The 16,621-nt window shown below is 43.5% G+C and overlaps 1 protein-coding gene and 1 long non-coding RNA gene across 4 annotated transcripts in view; one reads left to right on the forward strand and one right to left on the reverse strand.

Annotated features, from left to right (window-relative positions):
- Positions 1 to 16,621, reverse strand: part of Frmd5 (FERM domain containing 5) — a 270,865-nt gene that overhangs the window by 116,685 nt on the left and 137,559 nt on the right.
- On the forward strand, positions 1,797 to 4,383 carry LOC120101916 (uncharacterized). The gene is made up of 2 exons (XR_015684575.1): positions 1,797 to 1,892; positions 4,190 to 4,383. It is a non-coding gene; the product is annotated as an uncharacterized LOC120101916 (long non-coding RNA).

Genomic DNA, 16,621 nt, shown 5'->3' on the forward strand with positions numbered 1-16,621 from the left:
AGGGTTCCAGAGTGCAGGCTCTTGCTCTAAGTTCATGGGAGGAGTAACCTTGCCTTTGGGTTCCCTTCTTAGCTGTCCAAGTTAACTCATCAGTACAAGGGGAGAGACAGAAATTCAAATTAAAGCTGGAAATTATGGCACATGCTTGTAATCCTGGCACTCAGGAGTCAAGGAAGGAGGATCCCAGCAAGTTCAAGGGCAGTTTGGTCTACACAGTGAGTTCCAGGATGGCAAAGGCCACACAGCCGAAGGAGGAGGAGGAGCAGCAGAAGAAGAGGAGGAGGAGGAAGAGGAGGAAGAAAAGGAGGAAGATGAAGAGGAGGAAGAGGAGAAGGAAGAGGAGGAGAAGGAAGAAGAAGGAGGAGGAGAAGGAGAAATAAGAGAAATTTAAATGAGAACCCCGTGTAGGTTAAATGATGTAAACTTATTTGAATCCTTCCAGAACCTGAGCATAGGAAACAGTGCAGAGGCTCCCCTTCCCAGCAGTACAACCTGCACCTCACAGGGATTTTGGAAAAATTATCACTAAATCTCTGCCTCATGTTAGCCATAAGGAATCATTTCTATTTATATAGGAACTATCCAGTAAGACTGAGCAAGCTATGGTTGAGGACAGATTCCATCTCTGAAATTGGCTACATCTGTTTTGCTGAGGGAACGTTCTGCCATGGATGGCTTGGCTGTGAATTACCAGAAATACTCAAGAGAGCAGCAAGCTGCCTTCTGTCCTCACTCAGCAAAGAACCAAGTCATCACTGGATACGGCGAGTTGCCCAGAAACAGCCAGCAAGCAGAAGCTCCCGAAGGCCAAGGCAATGATTAACCTCAGGGATGGGGCCTTGCAGGAGCCTCTTCCTTAAACCACACCCCAAGACTTAAATTCCTAGAGTGTGAGGGAAGGTACCCAAGACACAGAAATACAGGAAAGGAAGCCAGACAGACATGGGTGCAGAAGGAAATCTTATCTCTACCCCTTTGTTGTGAGTGAAGGAACACTCGGCTACGGAAAGGAGTTGCTAAGTTCACACTTCATTATTCAACACTAAAACACTACAGCCTTGGATACACGGTGATGCTAAGAATGAGCTGGCTGTACTACACTGAAGAAGATTCAGGGCTGGGGCCTTAGATCTCACATAGCAGTCTTCCTTCTCTACTTTTCTTCCCTTCCAAACACTTTACATCCTTAAATGGTTCAAGCTGAGGACCAACGATAAGAGCGGTCTCTTGAGAGATGAAAATGGTGGAGATGACAATGAAGAGTCAGACCAACAGATATTTGGGTCAAAAAGCAACGGGGCCAGGAAGTGGCCCCCCTGCTGCTGGGATTATCAAGAGAATGAGTCAAGGGTCACTGGAAGACCAATGTCATTGAGAATAGGAGAAAAGGAAGGGGAGTTCTAAGAGACCCTATGACTTGCAGTTTGGACACATGGGAGGGAAGTCATGCAAGAGGTCTGCACTGCCAAAGCCATTGATGTCAGAGTATTTGGCACCCAAATGAGAAATGGCACCATGAGCAAGGATGACAAAAGGAGCGAGGAATGTCAAGGGCATCTCCAGCCCTACCCCGCCCTGGGAATGTTTGCATTCAGTGCCAGACAGCCACATCAACGAACACACACACACACACACACACACACACGCACGCACGCACGCACGCACGCACGCACGCACATGCACACACACACAAAGCCTAAGAGAGTATATGAGGTCACAAGAAAGCATATAAGGTCACAAGAGAGTAAATGAGGTCACAAGAGGGAATGCTACACGGGATCTGACCTAAAGACATTGGAGGACCTTGAGGATTCACTGGAATTCTGGTTGGCATACAAACCACAGATTTTAGAGCAAAGAAAGGATGAATTCCACACTATTCATTAATATTTGTGAGTATCCATCCATCTTTTTTTTTTTTTAAAAAAGGACCTGTTCCTTGTTCCTCTTTCCCAAACTCTCCAACTTGCTGTGAGAGAGTTGATAATTCCTCTTAAAGACTCAGCAGATATCGACAAACATTGATGAAAGCAATGGACGAGTGAACTCTAGGCTCCTAAGACAGTTATTGCTTATCCAGACCTTGTTCCCAGTAAAGCTGTACTGAGGCAGTGAGAGGAGTGTCCTGTCGTCATGGAACATGCAGTTCAAAGGTCCTTACCCTTTCCTACTCCTGGGTTTCTGTATCAACCACAAGAGGGGCACGACATTGGTACCACTTCTTAGAGCTGTTGTAGGAGTAACTAGGATAATGTGTTTAGTGTCTGGAATACAATAAGGACTCAAGAAAGTATACAGTTTTAAATTGCCACTCTGGAATATTACTGACAAGGGTTCCTCAGTTCAAAAAATTTATTACTGGGCTAAGGAGATATCTCAATGGGTTAAGAGGTTGCTACACAAGCACAGAGACCTCAGAGCCCATGTAAAGCTCAGCATGTCAGCGTGGTAGCACACCTCTGTAATTCTAGTGCTCCAGGGGTGAGATGTGAGGTGGAGACAGGAGAATCCCCAGAGGCTTGCAAGCCAGATCCTGTGGTACCCACAGAGGCAAAGAACAAGAGAACCAGTTTCAAGTTAGGTAACAGCTGAGCACACGCGTACACACACACACACACACACACACACACACACACACACACACACGGGGGGAGAGAGAGAGAGAGAGAGAGAGAGAGAGAGAGAGAGAGAGAGAGAGAGAGAGAGAGAGAACATTTAGTTATTGATACATACAATAAGGAACACGGAGGGAGCAGCTCACATCAGGGATGTCTAGACCGGGAGAGATGAAATAATGAAAGAGCCCAGTGTGGTCTGTCCTGGGTGGTATGATGACATCATCAGTGAAATAACAAAGCCAGAGAGGGCAGTGACTGGAGACTGAAAATGGAGAGAGGTTTAAAATGCTATTGAACCAGGGATAGTGGTCCTCACCTTTAGTCCCAGCACTGGGGAGGTAGAAGCAGGCAGTTCTCTGTGAGTTTAAGGCCAACCTGGTCTACATGAAGTTCCAGGACAGCTAGTAGAGACCATGTCTCAAGCAAACAAACAAAACAGTGCTTTTGATAGGATAAGGAGGGGCTTGTGGGAGAGAGTAGGTATTCCAGAGGTTGGTTGAGATTGTTAGCCAGAAATACCTGAACAGTTTTGGAGCAATTTATGAAACCAACTTCCTGAAAATAGAGAATCTGTGGAGAAACTGCTTGCATCATTTGGAGCCCTGTGGAGACTTGTACGTCAGCAGATCTAGGTTTTGGGTGGGGCTCAGGCTGTGGTTGAAAAGTCATGCAAGAGTCTAAGGAGGTATGAGGACTACATGAGGTTAGAGAGGCTCATATCTCACCCAGACCAGGGCAGGAGGACAGACTGACTGCACAAGGTTGAATACAATAGGCCAAATGACGTCTGATGCTAATATTATACATATTCCCAAAGGCTGAAAGGCGTAATGAACACCAGCAGGATTGAAAGAAACCTTACTCCAGATGTTGTCCCTATTGAGCCTCTGAGCCTGGATCTTGGCCTTTAGATTAAGTGGAGCATCGTATGGGATGGAAGCAGAAATAGCACAGGCAGGGGCCAGCTGCACACCAGGAATATATTATGTGTAGCAGTGAGCAAGTGACTCACAGCCCCTTTCTGGGCTGCAGGTCTGAACCTTCCTAAACACCCGTAGATAGCATCATTCCTTTGGCACATCCACACTTTGCAGAAAACAGATTCTGATTGCATTTGGTGAGAAGCCTCCTTAGAACCCAAGTGTATTCAGCCATTTCCTGTCAGTAGCAAAATATGGCATTAAGCGATAAAGTTCCTCTGCCAAATTAAATGAATCTAAGCATTCTATTCACGGATGAAAGGAAAAAAAAACACATGACGTGCCGCTTTAAAAACTGATGACCAACTCCGAAACATCTGCTCTGAACAGATAGGACACAGACATAGTGGGCTTACAGGATGTGCCTACTCCTATTTGCTGATCTCAATTAATAGGATAGATTTGCAGGGCATATAAATATAATCCAGGTTTAACATAATAATCTTTTGGGTTTACCTAAAATACCACCAGCTGCAAGCAAGTTATTATATTTGCCGACAGCTCATGGTGAAAGCACACATTGATATTTAAACACGAATATTTTCAATGATGTATTTAGTTTGCTCATACAAACTTTAAACTTTGTTTCAGATAACAGAAGAGTGACGTCATGAGGGACTGAGATTGTTGTTCAACGGTGAAGTGCCTGCCAAGTTTGTGGGAGGCCCTGGGTTCAATAATTTATGTACCCAGAAATCCATTTTCCATAGGTTTCTGAAGTCTGTGGTGGCTCTTGATAGCCTTTAAAGATCTGCTGTATGTAATAAATCAACCAATAAGAGAGATAGAAGCTTATGTTATCTTGAAAGTAAATCAGTAACGAAAATGTAACCAGTATATATAAAGTTTCCCTTCTGTCTAATCTTGTTCTCTGTCTGTCTCTGTCTCTCTGCCTCTGTCTCTCTCTCTGTCTGTCTGTCTGTCTCTCTCTGTCTGTCTCTCTCTGTCTGTCTCTGTCTCTGTCTCTGTCTCTGTCTCTGTCTCTGTCTCTCTCTCTCTCTCTCTCTCTCTCTCTCAAATGTCTTCTGAATTCTAGCTTGGTTGCCAGGAATAATCTCTCCTATGGGTCATCCTCTTAGCTTCAGTGGCCGAGTGTAGCACTCCCTCAGCTATGAACGAAACTCCGAATAAACTAAGAGCATCATTGACATTTCCTTACTTCCCCCTGGGAAACCTTTGTAAAGAAAGCCAAGAGGGGAGGACGATGGGAGGAGTGAGGTCTGGCACCACATCAGGGACCATCATAGAGTCAGTCCAGCCACTCTTGTCATCAAATGCTCAAAGTTGGTCTGAAGGAGCAAGCTGGGAGTGGAAACTGGAGAAGGGAAGAGTCTAGGAGCAGGACATGGCGGAAACTGCAGAGGGGAGCCTTTCTGGGCAGCCTTGTGCACCATTGCTGTCCAAAGCCTGGATCCTCACTCACTAGCAATGTGGTGTCAGCCTAGGTATTGGACTTCTGTAGCCAAACAAGGATCACAGAATGTCTGCCTTGCGCTGGGCATGATGGTACATGCCTGCAGTCTCAACACTCAGGAGGGTGGGCCAGCACAACTCTGAAAGCTTGAGGTCAGCCTGTGCTACTTAGCAGAATTCTGATCCAGACCATTCCAACGCTGCAAAGCAACTCCAAGGGATGTTAGCATGGTTAAATGATTTAAAGGTGGCTGGAGCATTTAAGTGTTAACCAAACAAACATAAGATGCATGTAAACTGCCCATTACATCATAGGCGTGTGACTGGGTCATTGTTTATTACATATCAATAAGTGCTAGGCTGGAGAGTTGGCTCAGCGGTTAAGAGCACTGGCAACTCTTGAAAGGGACTCAAGTTCAATTCCCAGCACCCACAGGGTGGCTCACACCATCCATAGCTCCAGTTCTAGGAGATCTGACGCTCTCTGCGGGCACCAGCCATGTATGTGGTACACATACATACATTCCAGCATAATACTCGTACATATAAAACAGTAAATTTTTACGAAAGCAGAGTGCTGTCTTCAATCCTTCTGTGACCAGTTTTCACCTCTAAGGAAGAACAATTACTCCCTATCGTGTGCTAAATCACTACCTAGCAATAGGAATTCTTAAATGGGTCTACCAGAAACAAGTAAGTCTTACTGAAAATATTTTAAGAATTGGTTTTTTTTTTTTTGCTGATAATGAAAATGCAGTTTCTTAACAGCACTTCCCTAAAATCTATTCATAATATATTCCACTAAAGAGTGGGTGCCATTTCACTCCATGAAACAAGGCCATCCTTTTTAATTTCAGAAGTGTCTTTTCCCAGACAAATGATGAATGTCATGTGGACCTTTGTGCATAAAATGCAATGATTTTTTTAGACACAAACTTCGGGGCTGAGCTGCCAAGTCCGCATGCTTCTTTTCACGGTTTGCCAGCACAAAGAGCTACTTGGGGAAAACATTTGTTAAATGAGAAAGGCCACGTCATATTGAAGGACTTGCGTGGAGAGACGGTTAGCCTTGGCCTCAGGACTCAAGATCAAGTAGCTGCTGTTTCCTCCTCTGCCGCAGGATTATTAAGTAAATGAAAGACTGATTTATATGTGCATTTGCCCTTATTATCTTGCTGGAGTCCAGAGTATGGCCCGGAATACAAAATTCACATCTGGGGAGTGATGTGCAGAAGGCACCGGCTCTCAGAACAAGACTAACAGACTAATATTTTGGTTTCCCATCAGCCCACGGGACCTAAAGCCAATTGTTCTCTTTGGCTTCCAAATCAAGTGGCTCATTGGCTATGCTAATGAGCTTTCTAGTTCTCACACCCTCCACAGAGCCACCTAATTAAACAGTAGCATCTGCAAACCCAGAGAGGTGACAAATGTGTTAGGTTGGGTCGAAGAGTGGAAAACTACCAAAATCTACTAAAAGTACCAGAATGTTTATGGAGAGAGAGAGAGAGAGAGAGAGAGAGAGAGACAGAGAGAGACAGAGAGAGACAGAGAGAGACAGAGAGAGACAGAGAGAGACAGAGAGAGACAGAGAAAGGAAGAGGAGGAGGAGGAAGAGGAAGAGGAGGAGGAGAAAAAGAGACAGACAGAGAGAGAAAGAGAGACAGAGACAGAGACAGAGAAATCTAGCAGGGGTGTAAGAGTCCTGAGGTATTTCCAGGAAGCCACAAGAGTCCTGAAAATACAGTTACTATTTATACATGCAAATTATGTGCTTCGTTATTATACAGCGGCCGTAAGCCAGGGGCATCACAGACTCCAGTGTGAGCCTTTGGGCTTAAGTACAGCTCTGTTATTTTACAAATGAAAACAAACAAATGATAATATCTGTTGTATTTCATAGAGATGTTGAAAGGATGAAATTTGTGTCCTACCAATGTTTTGTAAACTATTCTTTCTAGATTCTCTTTGTAAAAGTACTGAGGTTGTTACAGTTGGAAACAGACTCTCACTATGTTGCCCAGGCTGACCCCCAAATTCCTAACTTTAAATGATCCTCCTGCCTCCCACTCCTAAGTATGAGACTGTATGTATGCCACCATACCTAACTTCAGTCTCAGTTTTGTATTAAAAAAATCTTTTGGGGTTGGGGATTTAGCTCTGTGGTAGAGCACTTGCCTAGCAAGTGCAAGGCCCTGGGTTTGGTCCCCAGCTCCGAAAAAAACAAAAAAGAAAAAAAAACTTTTATCTCATGTGCATCAGCGTTGTGCTTACAAATAGACCAGGGCACCACGTGCACACAATGCCAGTGGAGGCCAGATGGCATTGTTACAGGTGGCTGAGAGTGGTCAGGTGGGTACTGGGAATTGAACCTGGGTCTCTCTGCAAAGCAGACAGTGCTCTTACCCACTGAACTATCTCTGCATGCCCCAGCTTCTGTCTTGTGGTATGGCTCCATTTACCTTTCGGTACACCATTCACTATGGATCTTAAACAGGGTGCACTACTGAATCATTACACACGTGTTTGCTGCTTTGGGGTAATGTAGTCATCCCGACCACATAAAGTCCTAGGGGAGTTACATATGGCTTCCAGAGCCAGCTACAGTCTATAGGACAAGGCCCATTGTCTAGGAAAGGCTCATGTGTATAACAAAGAGGAAGAAGAAAGAGGAACCATGGCATATCTACATTCACATTGAAATCAATATTTTAAGACTGTTATATAGAGGGTTATTTAAAAATGTCATCTACTGAAAACGTGGTCAGTGTGCAGGCCGGCATTGCAGCATTTAATATTGCTTAGATCAAGGGATATGACGCTTAATGGAAATGAACTTTAAAAGTCAGCTTTGACAAATGTTAATATACGTGGGATATACAAATACAAAATATCGGGACTGGAGAGATAGTTCAGTAGCTGAGAGCAATGACTGCTCTCTAAGAGGACCTGGGTTCAATTTCTAGTACCCACATTAACTGTCTATAACTGCAGTTCCAGGGGATCTAATGCCCTTTCCTGACCTCTGGAGGTGCCCAACACATACATGGGAAAGGAGATATACACACAGGCAAAACTCCCATATGCATAGGATTAAAACAAATATAAAATACATTTGTGTCAGAAACACAGTTAAGCAGCAGGCATGAATTTACTCCATGTCTCGGTGGGATGTAGGCACTAAAGGGAGACCTAGGGAGAGCATATTCTTAATAACACATCGAGCTACATGATGGCTGTCTGTATGAAGTGATGAGGGGTGCGCTGGTGAAGCTTGGGTATGTGTGTAATTTAATCTAAGCAAGAGAATCTGATAGGAGTGCTTGCATATGGAGCCCTGAAAAAAAAAACAGAAACAAAAGTAAACACTGCTTTAGAGCTTACAGATACAAAAAGCCTCTCAGGAACTTATTCAGTTGGAGTTTAGGGACACACACTAGTGACTGAACCTTCGAGAACACCAGTCAGACCAGCTGAGGAGATGGCTCGGTGGGTAACATGCGATCTGCATTTGAGCCCCGGGAGCCGCCTGATGTTACGAGAAAACAGAATCCTGAAAGCGGTCTCCTGCCCTCCACACAGATTTTGTGGCTGCATCTCCTCCAGGGCAAGAATGTAAAAGCTCCGAAAGAATTACAGGCTGACTCAAAAGGTGGGGCAGAGAGAGGGAGGAAGGGAGGAAGGTCAGGCTTCCAAAATCTTTCGTTTTTCCAATTCTTTTCCTCACATAGATCAATAAAGCTTTTTGTTTAAAACAAGCATGGCGGTATACACCTTGGGAAGTGGAGACGAGATGAGAAGCTCAAGGCCATTCTTGGCTATATAGAGTGAGATGCCAGTCTGGGCTACGTGAGGCTATTGGTTTTTTGTTTTTTTGTTTTTTTTTAAAAAGCCTTTGCTGTTGAAATCCCAAGTTAGCCCTCTTCATTTGTCTTCCGTCCTTGGGTCTTACGGTGTAGGGTCTTTGCAGAGAGACCCTGGCACATGAAGGCTAGTCCTTGAGAGGGATGACAAGAGCTGAAGTAAACCACACTCGTGATGCATCTATCACTGTTTTGTCCTGAGCTTTATTTCACCAATCTGGAAAGTTCTAGAGTCCCTATCAACAGAACTAGTGCATCCAACTGACATCTGCCTTGTGCTTACTGATGCTGCTCTGGAAAAGACAACTTCAGGTATTTTAAAGGGATAGGAGGGGTTGGGGATTTAGCTCAATGGTAGAGCGCTTGCCTAGGAAGTGCAAGGCCCTGGGTTCGGTTCCCAGCTCCAAAAAAAAAAAAAAAAAAAAAAAGGGATAGGAATGGTTATTATTTTTTAATAATCAGAAAGGCTAGTCAAAATATTTTTACATCCCATTAAAGAAAAAAAAAAGAAAATCCTTAATACAGTGTCTAACACTAAATGCTGACTTGATAGTATTTTTCTGCCTTCTAAATATTTTAAATTATCATTATGATTACTTTGAATTTATGTACTTAGGGTGAAACAATGATCTAAATAAAAAACTTCTATGAGTCTTTTCATAAAGTAATTTTATTTAATTGTTTTATTTTATATGCATTGGTGTTTTGCTTTTTATATGTATGTCTGAGTGAGGCTGTCAGATTATGAAGTTACAAACCATTGTGAGCCAGGAATTGAACCCAGGTCCTGTGGAATAACAGCCAGTGTTCTTAACCACTGAGCCATCTCTCCAGTACTACCCCTCCACCCTCAGCCCCAAGGTTGTTTTTCTTTTTTTTTTTTAAATTTATTTATTTTATGTATGTGAGTATACGGCCACTGTCTTCAGACACACCAGAAGAGGGCATCTGATCCCACTACAGATGGTTGTGAGCCACCATGTGGTTCGGGGAAAGCAGTCAGTGCTCTTAACTGCTGAGCCATCTCTCTAGCCCTCATTTTTTTCTTTTTCAAGACAGGATTTCTTTGTGTAGCCCTGTCAGTCCTGGAATTCACTATGTAGACTAGGCTGGCTTTGAACTCAAGTGTTCCACCTACCTTTCCCTCCTGAATTGTGGGATTAAAGGCATGGACCACCATTGCCTGGCTTGAAAGAGTCCTTTAACATAGGGAAACAAACCCTGTGGCTGCATATACCATGACGTACCTCAGGAAGCACCTGACATTTGCTGGTGCTGCTGCCTGTTACTGTTGCAACCCTCAACTGACTGATGAAAAACAGAGCCACTGAGAAACTATGTGTCTTCATTTGTGTGACAAACTGGGGCTTGTAAAGTTAAGTATGCTGGGATGTGGCTTGGTAATAGAGAGCTGACATAGAATGCCCCAGGCCCTCAGTCTGATGTCCTGGCACCACCACAAAGGAAGGAGAAAGAGAAAGGGAGAAGAAATATCAGAGGAGGAGGAAGGAGGGTTCGCTAGGTGCCAGTGAGGATAGGGAGGGAGACAGAGAGGAGGTTAGATAACGGGTGTGGAAGGACAGTTAAGTTCTTGTCTTTTGTAACCTTCTGGTATGACTATGGTTTATAAAACCCTCTTATGTATTTCATGAAGGGGGAGAAAGACAGACACACACACAGAGACAGAGACAGAGACAGAGACAGAGAGAGAGAGAGAGAGCACGTTTAAAGGCTCCAAACACAATGAAATGATGCGCTATAAATGTTAATTATACTGATTTGATAATTATACATTGTACCCATGTACTAAATTATCTCTGTACCCCACAAATATGTACAATTACTATGTCAATTAAAGAGAAATTTAAAAAAAATCACCACACAAAAAAAAACCCCTAAATATAGAAAGCCTGAGAATCGGAGGCATTTGCTCTCTTGCTTTGTTTATGTTAAGAGTATTCTGCACGCTAATTAGCTCATGACCTAATTAGTGTTCTACATGTAAACATGAACCATTGTTGGCTTTGAAATAAGATCTGGTACAGAAGGATCAATGGAGGAATACACTGAGCTAGGAGTGTCTCAGGAAATCAGAAGATGTGTCTGGAGCACAGACTGCAAAGGGCAGTAATGCCCCTGGGGTTGGGCGAGGGCCTAACTGTCTGGAGGGCTGGGGTGGTGAAGTGCTGTCTGCAGCCTTCTCCGAGGCAGAGAGGTGTGGCTTTCTCTGTTAACAGGACTGGTTCTGGAATAAGCCCCTAAAAGCACCAGTTCTCACCAGCCTTGGTCACACGGCAGCTCCCGGCAACAACTGTGGGGAGGATAGTTTCTTATTTTCTTTTATTCCCTCCCCTTTTTGATTCCATTTAGTGTGTTATATCTTAATCAAAAACAGTTCTGTGGAAATTCTTCCTTTCTACTCTGATACTTGTTTCCTTTCTACCCTGATATTTCTAGAATTTGAAATTGCATTGGAGAGTCTGGAGAGGTGGCTCAGTGGTTAAGAGCACTTGCAGCTCCTCCAGAGGACCTGGGTTTGATTCCCAGCAACCACATACATAGTGGGCTTTTAATTCCACCTCCAGGGAATCTGATGCTTTTTTGGTCCTTATAGGCACCAGCATACACATAATGCACATAAACTCATGTAGCCACACACATAAACATAATTAAACTTATAAATAGAAAAAATTAAAATTGCATTTGATTATTATTGTATTATTATATATTACCACATTTGTCATATTCTAGCAAGAGTTTTTTCTTTTCTCTCCACATTTATAGCATATGACTCATTACTTCAAAATCATTATGGTGATATTACTGTTTTCTTATTAGCCTATAATTTATTTGCTTATGATTAGAGTTACAAATCTATTATCAGACTCAGTTGCAAACCTTGCCCATTAGAACCAAGTATGCTGTTAGAAGTGTTATTTTTTCTTAACAAATCCCAGTTTGAACTTGGTGAAATGCTTTTCTCAATAGGAGAGAGTTCTATGCATGAAAACAAAATTAGCTGTATCAGCCAGGAAACTCTACCCACTCAAAGTCCATAGGAATCCCACGCATTTCGAAAGGGAACAAAAAGCCACTGCCACATTTTTCTGTTACCAAATGTATTCTGCGTCCGGTGACTGCCATGTACATATGGATGTATCTAGAATGATTGCCGTGGGGCCAACAGCTCCTCATTGTCTTCTAGCTCTTTTGTCTGCCTCCGGCATAAGTAAATAAACAGCAGATGTACTCACCACTACCTGAGTCTCACATGTTTGCAAATTTCGAACATATAACAGAGTAAAACACTGTAAAGAAGAATCCTTGGGTGTTTTTTGGAATCTGAACTAAGTCACCTCCATCCATAAAGAAGGACAGAAAGGATCTTATGATTGTGTACAAACAGTGGATTCCAACCCTGAGATTGCAACTCAGAATCTGCCGGCCACTGAGTAATGGTGACGTGGTGTTATAGCAAGGCTGGTAGAGAGGAGTCTGAGGGTTTGGCTGCCTGAGCTCCCACAGTTACCATAGAACATGGACAATGAGAGATTCGGAGATGGTAGCTAGCCAGAAGATACAGCAGACACACTCAGAGGCACGCAACCAATTGGGATCAAGTGGTCCAGGTCCTGCCTGGCCAGAGTGACGCTGGGTTCAGAGCAGGCAGAAAACAGGCTCACGATTGGTGGAGGGACTCACAGTACTACAGTGGATGAGAGATACTGCCATGACCAGGAGATACATTTTCTTTTGAGTTGATTAGAGGTTGATTGTTTGAGTTGGGCTACTTTTAAATTTGTTTAAAGATTTATCTTATTCATTTGTGTGTAAGCCCAAAGAGGATAGAAGAGGCCATCTGATCCTTGGAGCTGGAGTTACAGGCCTTTGTAAGTCTCCCAACATGGGTCCTGGGACAGAAACCTGGGTCCCTGTCATTAAAAAGGCAGTGCTCTTAACTGTAGAGTTGACTCTCAGGCCCTCAACTGTACATTCCATGTTTAGGTGATGAACAAGATAGAAGCGCAGGAAGAAGGCCATTAGGATGCTGACAGAGCACAGAAGCTACATCTCTTTAAGGGAGCCTTACAGGATAGATGGAAACACTCTCTTTACCACCGATCCTAGTATGAGTAATGAATATGTAATGAAATTTCCTGAGTGCGAAATGAATGAGGGGTCATCACAGGAGGAAACTGATCTGCTGGTCCAGACTCGACAGAAGCAGCAGGCAGACAGAAGATGCCGGCTTTTCCTTGGCACGATGCCCATACGGCTCTCATATAAGCTTCTAAATCAAGCTTGTAACCTTTATGAAATGGCTCCTATCGAAGTAGCTCACTTATATTTGGTTTTCCACTTTAAAGCCCCTTGAAATACTATCGCTGTATTCCTCTGCCTTAAAGGAAAAAAAAATATAAATATCTAATCAGGAGGATTTTAACATCGCAGTCACGACAGAAAGCAGTGAGTGGTATGGAGCCACTAGGGGTGATGTTTGGACCAATAAACTAATGGTGGCATTTAGTGGCAACTAGACCTTTATCTGCCCTAGGATAACTCAGTGCTGATGCTGTTGACCTGCAGACATTATAGGTGGCTGGGTTAGTAAACAGAAGATCACAGGAAACAGGATAGAGACGACAGACTTGAGAAAGACGGTGTCCATTAACGGCACAGTGCTTGCCTCCCAGGCATAAATAAGGTCCTGGGTTTAATTACCAGCACCGCACCACGAAAATGAAACAAAACATCAGCTACACAGGGTGGAGGCAGAGACATCTGTTGACTGAGTGATTGTACCACCATTCACAAAATATCCCAGCACTATGCTGGTCCACCTCTGACTATTTAAAATAGCCAGATGCTTGGAGAGTCTAACTCAGGAGGTCTGGGAGAGGGGCCTGAGCAATGTTCATTTTTGAAAAGCTGGACATATAATTTAAATGTGGAACCAGAACATGCCAAGGAGCCCTGAAGAACACAGTAAGGACTGAGTGAACTAGTGAAGGAACACAGTAAGGACTGAGTGAATTAGTGAAGGAACACAATAAGGACTGCGTGAATTAGTGAAGGAACACAGTAAGGACTGAGTGAATTAGTGAAGGAACACAGTAAGGACTGAGTGAATTAGTGAAGGAACACAGTAAGGACTGCGTGAATTAGTGAAGGAACACAGTAAGGACTGAGTGAACTAGTGAAGGAACACAGTAAGGACCGAGTGAACTAGTGAAGGAACACAGTAAGGACTGAGTGAACTAGTGAAGGAACACAGTAAGGACTGAGTGAACTAGTGAAGGAACACAGTAAGGACTGAGTGAACTAGTGAAGGAACACAGTAAGGACTGAGTGAACTAGTGAAGGAACACAGTAAGGACTGAGTGAATTAGTGAAGGAACACAGTAAGGACTGAGTGAACTAGTGAAGGAACACAGTAAGGACTGAGTGAATTAGTGAAGGAACACAGTAAGGACTGAGTGAACTAGTGAAGGAACACAGTAAGGACTGAGTGAACTAGTGAAGGAACACAGTAAGGACTGAGTGAACTAGTGAAGGAACACAGTAAGGACTGAGTGAACTAGTGAAGGAACACAGTAAGGACTGAGTGAACTAGTGAAGGAACACAGTAAGGACTGAGTGAATTAGTGAAGGAACACAGTAAGGTCTGAGTGAATTAGTGAAGGAACACAGTAAGGACTGAGTGAACTAATGAAGGAACACAGTAAGGACTGAGTGAATTAGTGAAGGAACACAGTAAGGACTGGGTGAATTAGTGAAGGAACACAGTAAGGACTGAGTGAATTAGTGAAGGAACACAGTAAGGACTGGGTGAGGAAACAGTCCCTCTGCATGACAGGGTCTTCAGATCCACGGACCGGAGGGGTGGGGTGGAAGTGAGCACATTCTATGTTCTAAGTCTTCTTACTTAAATGTTACACCAGAGTCAACTCCACCAAGCAAAGCTCACTGACATCTGGTGCTGCTCACAAAGAGAAGGTGGCAGAGAGAACGAAGGATCTGCATGCTCTGAGCATCCAAGGGAGACCACAGTTTCTTGTCCCACTGTTGAGGGAGACAGAGAGAGGGGCTGCCTGGGAGGTACTGAACAAGGGTGTGAGGCAGGTGGGAGAGGACAACGGCTTCGAACCAAAGAGAAGAAATCTATTCTCTGTTAAGGCAGGAAGAGGTCCACGGGGACACGATTCCTTAATGAGACTGGGATGAAATCGAAGAAAGGAAAAGCCCTGAAGCAGTGAAGGCAAGTGAGGGCCAGGCCCCCAAACTGAGCAGTGTGATCTCAGCCTACAAAGCCAACAGCCCTGGTGAGGAGAGCCCTGATGTCTGCCTGCTTGGATGGATGGACTGGCACTTACCCACCTGCCTTGGATGGCAAAAGCAGTTACCAAGTCACATAAATAAGGTCACTTTGAGCTTGAAAAGTGAAGAAAGAAATTGAGAAAGATCTCAGAAGATGGAAAGATGGCCCATGCTCATGGATTGGCAGGATTAATATAGTAAAGATGGCTGGCCATTTTGCCAAAAGCAATCTACAGATTCAATGCAATCCCCATCAAAACTCAATTCTTCATAGAGTTAGAAAGAGCAATTTGCAAACTCATTTGGAATAACAAAAAACCCAGGATAGTGAAAATTATTCTCAACAATCAAAGAACTGGGGGTATCATGACTCCCAACCTCAGGCAGTATTACAGAGCAACCGTGATAAAAACTGCATGGTATTGATATAGAGACAGACAGATAGACCAGTGGAATAGAATTGAAGACCCAGAAATGAATCCACACACCTATGGTCACTTGCTCTTTGACAAAGGAGTTAAAACCATCCAGTGGAAAAAAGACAGCATTTTTCAACAAATGGTGCTGGTTCAACTGGAGGTCAGCCTGTAGAAGAATGCAGAGCGATCCATTCTTATCACCCTGTACAAAGCTCAATTTAAGTGGATCAAAGTCCTCCACCTAAAACTAGATACACTCAAACTAATAGAAGAGAAAGTGGGCAAGAGACTTGAACACATAGGCACAGGGGAAAATTTCCTGAACAGAACATCAATGGTATATGTTCTAAGATCAAGAATCCACAAAGGGGATCTCATAAAATTGCAAAGTTTCTGTAAGGCAAAGGACATTCGGCAACCAACAGATTGTGAAAAGATCTTTACCAATCCTATATCCAATAGATGACAAATATCCAACATATACAAAGAACTCAAGAGGCTAGACTCCAGATAATCAAATAATCCTATTAAAAAATCGAGTACAGACCTAAACAAAGAATTCTCAACTGAGGAATACCGAATGGCCGAGAAGCACCTAAAGAAAAGTTCAACATCCTTAGTCATCAGGGAAATGCAAATCAAAACAGCTTGGGATTCCACCTCACACCAGTCAGAATGGCTAAGATAAAAAACTCAGGTGACAACAGATACTGGGAAGGATGTGGAAAAAAGAGGAACACTCCTCTATTGTTGGTGGGATTGTAAAGTGGTACAACCACTCTGGAAATCAGTCTGGAGGTTCCTCAGAAAAACTGGACATAGTACTACCTAAGGACCCCAGCTATGTCAATCACTTCTGGGCATATATCCAAAAGATGCTCCAACATATAACAAAGACACATGCTCCACTATGTTCATAGCAGTATTATTTATAATAGCCAGAAACTGGAAAGAACCCAGATGCCCTTCAACAGAGGAATGGATACAGAAAATGTGGTACATCTACACAA

The sequence above is a fragment of the Rattus norvegicus genome, chromosome 3 (genome assembly GCF_021556685.1).
Source record: "Rattus norvegicus strain SHRSP/BbbUtx chromosome 3, alternate assembly SHRSP_T2T, whole genome shotgun sequence".
Lineage (NCBI taxonomy): Eukaryota > Metazoa > Chordata > Mammalia > Rodentia > Muridae > Rattus > Rattus norvegicus.